The sequence below is a fragment of the Oncorhynchus nerka genome, linkage group LG12, assembly GCF_034236695.1.
Source record: "Oncorhynchus nerka isolate Pitt River linkage group LG12, Oner_Uvic_2.0, whole genome shotgun sequence".
Classification (NCBI taxonomy): Eukaryota; Metazoa; Chordata; class Actinopteri; order Salmoniformes; family Salmonidae; genus Oncorhynchus; species Oncorhynchus nerka.
The window spans coordinates 4,217,933-4,230,576 of record NC_088407.1 but is presented as its reverse complement, the minus strand read 5'-3'; positions in this window follow the sequence as shown (position 1 = coordinate 4,230,576).

Sequence of the window (12,644 nt, the reverse complement as noted above, 5' to 3'; positions counted from 1 at the left end):
ATATAATACACTACTATGGGTTTCACTATATAATACACTACTATGGGTTTCCCTATATAATACACTACTATGGGTTTCACTATATAATACACTACTATGGGTTTCCCTATATAGTACACTATATAATACAGTACTATGGGTTTCCCTATATAATACACTACTATGGGTTACACTATATAGTACACTACTATGGGTTTCACTATATAACACACTACTATGGGTTTCACTATATAGTACACTATATAATACACTACTATGGGTTTCACTATATAATACACTATATAATACACTACTATGGGTTTCCCTATATAGTACACTACTATGGGTTTCCCTATATAGTACACTACTATGGGTTTCCCTATATAGTACACTATATAATACACTACTATGGGTTTCACTATATAGTACACAACTATGGGTTTCACTATATAGTACACTATATAATACACTACTATGGGTTTCCCTATATAATACACTACTATGGGTTTCCCTATATAATACACTATATAATACACTACTATGGGTTTCACTATATAGTACACTACTATGGGTTTCCCTATATAGTACACTATATAATACACTACTATGGGTTTCCCTATATAATACACTACTATGAGTTTCCCTATATAATACACTACTATGGGTTTCCCTATATAGTACACTATATAATACACTACTATGGGTTTCCCTATATAATACACTACTATGGGTTTCCCTATATAGTACACTATATAATACACTACTATGGGTTTCACTATATAATACACTACTATGGGTTTCCCTATATAGTACACTATATAATACACTACTATGGGTTTCCCTATATAGTACACTATATAATACACTACTCTGGGTTTCCCTATATAGTACACTATATAATACACTATTATGGGTTTCCCTATATAGTACACTATATAATACACTATTATGGGTTTCCCTATATAGTACACTATATAATACACTATTATGGGTTTCCCTATATAGTACACTATATAATACACTACTATGGGTTTCCCTATATAATACACTACTATGGGTTACACTATATAACACACTACTATGGGTTTCACTATATAGTACACTATATAATACACTACTATGGGTTTCACTATATAGTACACTACTATGGGTTTCCCTATATAATACACTACTATGGGTTTCCCTATATAGTACACTATATAATACACTACTATGGGTTTCCCTATATAATACACTACTATGGGTTTCCCTATATAATACACTACTATGAGTTTCCCTATATAATACACTACTATGGGTTTCCCTATATAATACACTACTATGGGTTACACTATATAACACACTACTATGGGTTTCACTATATAGTACACTATATAATACACTACTATGGGTTTCCCTATATAGTACACTATATAATACACTACTATGGGTTTCCCTATATAGTACACTATATAATACACTACTATGGGTTTCCCTATATAGTACACTATATAATACACTACTATGGGTTTCCCTATATAATACACTACTATGAGTTTCCCTATATAATACACTACTATGGGTTTCCCTATATAATACACTACTATGGGTTACACTATATAACACACTACTATGGGTTTCCCTATATAGTACACTATATAATACACCACTATGGGTTTCCCTATATAGTACACTATATAATACACTACTATGAGTTTCCCTATATAATACACTACTATGGGTTTCCCTATATAGTACACTATATAATACACTACTATGGGTTTCCCTATATAATACACTACTATGAGTTTCCCTATATAGTACACTACTATGGGTTTCCCTATATAGTACACTATATAATACACTACTATGGGTTTCCCTATATAATACACTACTATGGGTTTCACTATATAGTACACTACTATGGGTTTCCGTATATAACAAACTACTATGAGTTTCCTATATAGTACACTATATAATACACTACTATGGGTTTCCTATATAGTACACTATATAATACACTACTATGGGTTTCCTATATAGTACACTATATAATACACTACTATGGGTTTCCCTATATAGTACACTATATAATACACTACTATGGAGTTCCCTATATAATACACTACTATGGGTTTCCCTATATAGTACACTATATAATACACTACTATGGGTTTCCCTATATAGTACACTACTATGGGTTTCCTATATAGTACACTATATAATACACTACTATGGGTTTCCCTATATAATACACTACTATGGGTTTCCCTATATATTACACTACTATGGAGTTCCCTATATAGTACACTATATAATACACTACTATGGGTTTCCCTATATAATACACTACTATGGGTTTCCCTATATAATACACTACTATGGGTTTCCCTATATAGTACACTATATAATACACTACTATGGGTTTCCCTATATAATACACTACTATGGGTTTCCCTATATAATACACTACTATGGGTTTCCCTATATAGTACACTATATAATACACTACTATGGGTTTCCCTATATAACACACTACTATGGGTTACACTATATAATACACTACTATGGGTTTCACTATATAGTACACTACTATGGGTTTCCCTATATAACACACTACTATGGGTTTCCCTATATAATACACTATATAATACACTACTATGGGTTTCCCTATATAATACACTACTATGGGTTTCCCTATATAGTACACTATATAATACACTACTATGGGTTTCCCTATATAACACACTACTATGGGTTACACTATATAATACACTACTATGGGTTTCCCTATATAGTACACTACTATGGGTTTCCCTATATAGTACACTATATAATACACTACTATGGGTTTCCCTATATAATACACTACTATGGGTTTCCCTATATAATACACTACTATGGGTTACACTATATAATACACTACTATGGGTTTCCCTATATAATACACTACTATGGGTTTCCCTATATAACACACTACTATGGGTTACACTATATAATACACTACTATGGGTTTCCCTATATAATACACTACTATGGGTTACACTATATAATACACTACTATGGGTTTCACTATATAGTACACTACTATGGGTTTCCCTATATAATACACTACTATTGGTTACACTATATAGTACACTATATAATACACTACTATGGGTTACACTATATAGTACACTACTATGGGTTTCCCTATATAATACACTACTATGGGTTCCCCTATATAATACACTACTATGGGTTTCCTATATAGTACACTATATAATACACTACTATGGGTTTCCCTATATAATACACTACTATGGGTTACACTATATAATACACTACTATGGGTTTCCCTATATAATACACTACTATGGGTTTCCTATATAACACACTACTATGGGTTACACTATATAATACACTACTATGGGTTTCACTATATAGTACACTACTATGGGTTTCCCTATATAATACACTACTATGGGTTTCCCTATAGTACACTACTATGGGTTTCCCTATATAGTACACTATATAATACACTACTATGGGTTTCCCTATATAATACACTACTATGGGTTACACTATATAATACACTACTATGGGTTTCCCTATATAATACACTACTATGGGTTTCCCTATATAACACACTACTATGGGTTACACTATATAATACACTACTATGGGTTTCACTATATAGTACACTACTATGGGTTTCCCTATATAATACACTACTATGGGTTTCCCTATATAGTACACTATATAATACACTACTATGGGTTTCCCTATATAATACACTACTATGGGTTACACTATATAATACACTACTATGGGTTTCACTATATAGTACACTACTATGGGTTTCCCTATATAATACACTACTATTGGTTACACTATATAGTACACTATATAATACACTACTATGGGTTACACTATATAGTACACTACTATGGGTTTCCCTATATAATACACTACTATGGGTTACACTATATAATACACTACTATGGGTTTCACTATATAGTACACTACTATGGGTCTCCCTATATAATACACTACTCTGGGTTACACTATATAGTACACTATATAATACACTACTATGGGTTTCACTATATAGTACACTACTATGGGTTTCCCTATATAATACACTACTATGGGTTACACTATATAATACACTACTATGGGTTTCACTATATAGTACACTACTATGGGTTTCCCTATATAATACACTACTATGGGTTACACTATATAGTACACTATATAATACACGACTATGGGTTTCACTATATAGTACACTACTATGGGTTTCCCGATATAGTACACTATATAATACACTACTATGGGTTTCACTATATAATACACTACTATGGGTTTCACTATATAGTACACTATATAATACACTACTATGGGTTTCACTATATAGTACACTATATAATACACTACTATGGGTTTCCTATATAGTACACTATATAATACAATACTATGGGTTTCACTATATAGTACACTATATAATACACTACTATGAGTTTCCCTATATAATACACTACTATGGGTTTCCCTATATAATACACTATATAATACACTACTATGAGTTTCCCTATATAGCACACTATATAATACACTACTATGGGTTTCCCTATATAGTACACTATATAATACACTACTATGGGTTTCCCTATATAGTACACTATATAATACACTACTATGGGTTTCCCTATACAATACACTACTATGGGTTTCCCTATATAGTACACTATATAATACACTACTATGGATTTCCCTATATAGTACACTATATAATACACTACTATGGGTTACACTATATAATACACTACTATGGGTTTCCCTATATAGTACACTATATAATACACTACTATGGGTTTCCCTATACAATACACTACTATGGGTTTCCCTATATAGTACACCATATAATACACTACTATGGGTTTCCCTATATAATACACTACTATGGGTTTCCCTATATAATACACTACTATGGGTTTCCCTATATAATACACTACTATGGGTTTCCCTATATAGTACACTACTATGGGTTTCCCTATATAGTACACTATATAATACACTACTATGGGTTTCCCTATATAGTACACTATATAATACACTATGATGGGTTTCCCTATATAGTACACTATATAATACACTACTATGGGTTTACATTTAACATTACATTTAAGTCATTTAGCAGACGCTCTTATCCAGAGCGACTTACAAATTGGTGCATTCACCTTATGACCTCCAGTGGAACAGTAGTGCATCTAAATCTTTTCAGGGGGAGGGGGGGGTGAGAGGGATTACTTTATCCTATATAATACACTACTATGGGTTACACTATATAACACACTACTATGGGTTACACTATATAGTACACTATATAATACACTACTATGGGTTTCACTATATAGTACACTATATAATACACTACTATGGGTTTCCCTATATAGTACACTATATAATACACTACTATGGGTTTCCCTATATAATACACTACTATGGGTTTCCCTATATAATACACTACTATGAGTTTCCCTATATAATACACTACTATGGGTTTCCCTATATAGTACACTATATAATACACTACTATGGGTTTCCCTATATAATACACTACTATGAGTTTCCCTATATAATACACTATTATGGGTTTCCTATATAGTACACTATATAATACACTACTATGGGTTTCCCTATATAATACACTACTATGGGTTACACTATATAACACACTACTATGGGTTTCACTATATAGTACACTATATAATACACTACTATGGGTTTCCCTATATAGTACACTATATAATACACTACTATGGGTTTCCCTATATAGTACACTATATAATACACTACTATGAGTTTCCCTATATAATACGCTACTATGGGTTTCCCTATATAGTACACTATATAATACACTACTATGGGTTTCCCTATATAATACACTACTATGAGTTTCCCTATATAGTACACTACTATGGGTTTCCCTATATAATACACTACTATGGGTTACACTATATAACACACTACTATGGGTTTCACTATATAGTACACTATATAATACACTACTATGGGTTTCCCTATATAATACACTACTATGGGTTTCACTATATAGTACACTACTATGGGTTTCCCTATATAGTACACTATATAATACACTACTATGGGTTTCCCTATATAGTACACTATATAATACACTACTATGGGTTTCCCTATATAATACACTACTATGAGTTTCCCTATATAGTACACTACTATGGGTTTCCCTATATAATACACTACTATGGGTTACACTATATAACACACTACTATGGGTTTCACTATATAGTACACTATATAATACACTACTATGGGTTTCCCTATATAATACACTACTATGGGTTTCACTATATAGTACACTACTATGGGTTTCCCTATATAGTACACTATATAATACACTACTATGGGTTTCCCTATATAATACACTACTATGAGTTTCCCTATATAATACACTACTATGGGTTTCCCTATATAATACACTACTATGGGTTACACTATATAATACACTACTATGGGTTTCACTATATAATACACTACTATGGGTTTCCCTATATAGTACACTACTATGGGTTTCCCTATATAGTACACTATATAATACACTACTATGGGTTTCCCTATATAATACACTACTATGGGTTTCCCTATATAATACACTACTATGGGTTACACTATATAATACACTACTATGGGTTTCCCTATATAATACACTACTATGGGTTTCCCTATATAACACACTACTATGGGTTACACTATATAATACACTACTATGGGTTTCCCTATATAATACACTACTATGGGTTACACTATATAATACACTACTATGGGTTTCACTATATAGTACACTACTATGGGTTTCCCTATATAATACACTACTATTGGTTACACTATATAGTACACTATATAATACACTACTATGGGTTACACTATATAGTACACTACTATGGGTTTCCCTATATAATACACTACTATGGGTTTCCCTATATAATACACTACTATGGGTTTCCCTATATAGTACACTATATAATACACTACTATGGGTTTCCCTATATAATACACTACTATGGGTTACACTATATAATACACTACTATGGGTTTCCCTATATAATACACTACTATGGGTTTCCCTATATAACACACTACTATGGGTTACACTATATAATACACTACTATGGGTTTCACTATATAGTACACTACTATGGGTTTCCCTATATAATACACTACTATGGGTTTCCCTATATAGTACACTACTATGGGTTTCCCTATATAGTACACTATATAATACACTACTATGGGTTTCCCTATATAATACACTACTATGGGTTACACTATATAATACACTACTATGGGTTTCCCTATATAATACACTACTATGGGTTTCCCTATATAACACACTACTATGGGTTACACTATATAATACACTACTATGGGTTTCACTATATAGTACACTACTATGGGTTTCCCTATATAATACACTACTATGGGTTTCCCTATATAGTACACTATATAATACACTACTATGGGTTTCCCTATATAATACACTACTATGGGTTACACTATATAATACACTACTATGGGTTTCACTATATAGTACACTACTATGGGTTTCCCTATATAATACACTACTATTGGTTACACTATATAGTACACTATATAATACACTACTATGGGTTACACTATATAGTACACTACTATGGGTTTCCCTATATAATACACTACTATGGGTTACACTATATAATACACTACTATGGGTTTCACTATATAGTACACTACTATGGGTCTCCTATATAATACACTACTCTGGGTTACACTATATAGTACACTATATAATACACTACTATGGGTTTCACTATATAGTACACTACTATGGGTTTCCCTATATAATACACTACTATGGGTTACACTATATAATACACTACTATGGGTTTCACTATATAGTACACTACTATGGGTTTCCCTATATAATACACTACTATGGGTTACACTATATAGTACACTATATAATACACGACTATGGGTTTCACTATATAGTACACTACTATGGGTTTTTTCCGATATAGTACACTATATAATACACTACTATGGGTTTCACTATATAATACACTACTATGGGTTTCACTATATAGTACACTATATAATACACTACTATGGGTTTCACTATATAGTACACTATATAATACACTACTATGGGTTTCCCTATATAGTACACTATATAATACACTACTATGGGTTTCACTATATAGTACACTATATAATACACTACTATGAGTTTCCCTATATAATACACTACTATGGGTTTCCCTATATAATACACTATATAATACACTACTATGAGTTTCCCTATATAGCACACTATATAATACACTACTATGGGTTTCCCTATATAGTACACTATATAATACACTACTATGGGTTTCCCTATATAGTACACTATATAATACACTACTATGGGTTTCCCTATACAATACACTACTATGGGTTTCCCTATATAGTACACTATATAATACACTACTATGGATTTCCCTATATAGTACACTATATAATACACTACTATGGGTTACACTATATAATACACTACTATGGGTTTCCCTATATAGTACACTATATAATACACTACTATGGGTTTCCCTATACAATACACTACTATGGGTTTCCCTATATAGTACACCATATAATACACTACTATGGGTTTCCCTATATAATACACTACTATGGGTTTCCTATATAATACACTACTATGGGTTTCCTATATAATACACTACTATGGGTTTCCTATATAGTACACTACTATGGGTTTCCTATATAGTACACTATATAATACACTACTATGGGTTTCCTATATAGTACACTATATAATACACTATGATGGGTTTCCTATATAGTACACTATATAATACACTACTATGGGTTTACATTTAACATTACATTTAAGTCATTTAGCAGACGCTCTTATCCAGAGCGACTTACAAATTGGTGCATTCACCTTATGACCTCCAGTGGAACAGTAGTGCATCTAAATCTTTTCAGGGGAAGGGGGGGGTGAGAGGGATTACTTTATCCTATATAATACACTACTATGGGTTACACTATATAACACACTACTATGGGTTACACTATATAGTACACTATATAATACACTACTATGGGTTTCACTATATAGTACACTATATAATACACTACTATGGGTTTCCCTATATAGTACACTATATAATACACTACTATGGGTTTCCCTATATAATACACTACTATGGGTTTCCCTATATAATACACTACTATGAGTTTCCCTATATAATACACTACTATGGGTTTCCCTATATAGTACACTATATAATACACTACTATGGGTTTCCCTATATAATACACTACTATGAGTTTCCCTATATAATACACTATTATGGGTTTCCCTATATAGTACACTATATAATACACTACTATGGGTTTCCCTATATAATACACTACTATGGGTTACACTATATAACACACTACTATGGGTTTCACTATATAGTACACTATATAATACACTACTATGGGTTTCCCTATATAGTACACTATATAATACACTACTATGGGTTTCCCTATATAGTACACTATATAATACACTACTATGAGTTTCCCTATATAATACGCTACTATGGGTTTCCCTATATAGTACACTATATAATACACTACTATGGGTTTCCCTATATAATACACTACTATGAGTTTCCCTATATAGTACACTACTATGGGTTTCCCTATATAATACACTACTATGGGTTACACTATATAACACACTACTATGGGTTTCACTATATAGTACACTATATAATACACTACTATGGGTTTCCCTATATAATACACTACTATGGGTTTCACTATATAGTACACTACTATGGGTTTCCCTATATAGTACACTATATAATACACTACTATGGGTTTCCCTATATAGTACACTATATAATACACTACTATGGGTTTCCCTATATAATACACTACTATGAGTTTCCCTATATAATACACTACTATGGGTTTCCCTATATAATACACTACTATGGGTTACACTATATAATACACTACTATGGGTTTCACTATATAATACACTACTATGGGTTTCCCTATATAGTACACTATATAATACACTACTATGGGTTTCACTATATAATACACTACTATGGGTTTCCCTATATAATACACTACTATGGGTTTCACTATATAATACACTACTATGGGTTTCCCTATATAGTACACTATATAATACACTACTATGGGTTTCACTATATAATACACTACTATGGGTTTCACTATATAGTACACTATATAATACACTACTATGGGTTTCCCTATATAATACACTACTATGGGTTTCCCTATATAATACACTATATAATACACTACTATGGGTTTCACTATATAATACACTACTATGGGTTTCACTATATAGTACACTATATAATACACTACTATGGGTTTCCCTATATAATACACTACTATGGGTTTCCCTATATAATACACTATATAATACACTACTATGGGTTTCACTATATAGTACACTACTATGGGTTTCCTATATAGTACACTATATAATACACTACTATGGGTTTCCTATATAATACACTACTATGGAGTTCCCTATATAGTACACTATATAATACACTACTATGGGTTTCACTATATAATACACTACTATGGGTTTCCCTATATAATACACTACTATGAGTTTCCCTATATAATACACTACTATGGGTTTCCCTATATAGTACACTATATAATACACTACTATGGGTTTCACTATATAGTACACTACTATGGGTTTCCCTATATAGTACACTATATAATACACTACTATGGGTTTCCCTATATAATACACTACTATGGAGTTCCCTATATAGTACACTATATAATACACTACTATGGGTTTCACTATATAATACACTACTATGGGTTTCCCTATATAATACACTACTATGAGTTTCCCTATATAATACACTACTATGGGTTTCCCTATATAGTACACTATATAATACACTACTATGGGTTTCCCTATATAATACACTACTATGGGTTTCCCTTATATAGTACACTATATAATACACTACTATGGGTTTCACTATATAATACACTACTATGGGTTTCCCTATATAGTACACTATATAATACACTACTATGGGTTTCCCTATATAGTACACTATATAATACACTACTCTGGGTTTCCCTATATAGTACACTATATAATACACTATTATGGGTTTCCCTATATAGTACACTATATAATACACTATTATGGGTTTCCCTATATAGTACACTATATAATACACTATTATGGGTTTCCCTATATAGTACACTATATAATACACTACTATGGGTTTCCCTATATAGTACACTATATAATACACTACTATGGGTTACACTATATAACACACTACTATGGGTTTCACTATATAGTACACTATATAATACACTACTATGGGTTTCACTATATAGTACACTACTATGGGTTTCCCTATATAATACACTACTATGGGTTTCCCTATATAGTACACTATATATTACACTACTATGGGTTTCCCTATATAATACACTACTATGGGTTTCCCTATATAATACACTACTATGAGTTTCCCTATATAATACACTACTATGGGTTTCCCTATATAATACACTACTATGGGTTACACTATATAACACACTACTATGGGTTTCACTATATAGTACACTATATAATACACTACTATGGGTTTCCCTATATAGTACACTATATAATACACTACTATGGGTTTCCCTATATAGTACACTATATAATACACTACTATGGGTTTCCCTATATAGTACACTATATAATACACTACTATGGGTTTCCCTATATAATACACTACTATGAGTTTCCCTATATAATACACTACTATGGGTTTCCCTATATAATACACTACTATGGGTTACACTATATAACACACTACTATGGGTTTCCCTATATAGTACACTATATAATACACCACTATGGGTTTCCCTATATAGTACACTATATAATACACTACTATGAGTTTCCCTATATAATACACTACTATGGGTTTCCCTATATAGTACACTATATAATACACTACTATGGGTTTCCCTATATAATACACTACTATGAGTTTCCCTATATAGTACACTACTATGGGTTTCCCTATATAGTACACTATATAATACACTACTATGGGTTTCCCTATATAATACACTACTATGGGTTTCACTATATAGTACACTACTATGGGTTTCCGTATATAACAAACTACTATGAGTTTCCCTATATAGTACACTATATAATACACTACTATGGGTTTCCCTATATAGTACACTATATAATACACTACTATGGGTTTCACTATATAGTACACTATATAATACACTACTATGAGTTTCCCTATATAATACACTACTATGGGTTTCCCTATATAATACACTATATAATACACTACTATGAGTTTCCCTATATAGCACACTATATAATACACTACTATGGGTTTCCCTATATAGTACACTATATAATACACTACTATGGGTTTCCCTATATAGTACACTATATAATACACTACTATGGGTTTCCCTATACAATACACTACTATGGGTTTCCCTATATAGTACACCATATAATACACTACTATGGGTTTCCCTATATAATACACTACTATGGGTTTCCTATATAATAC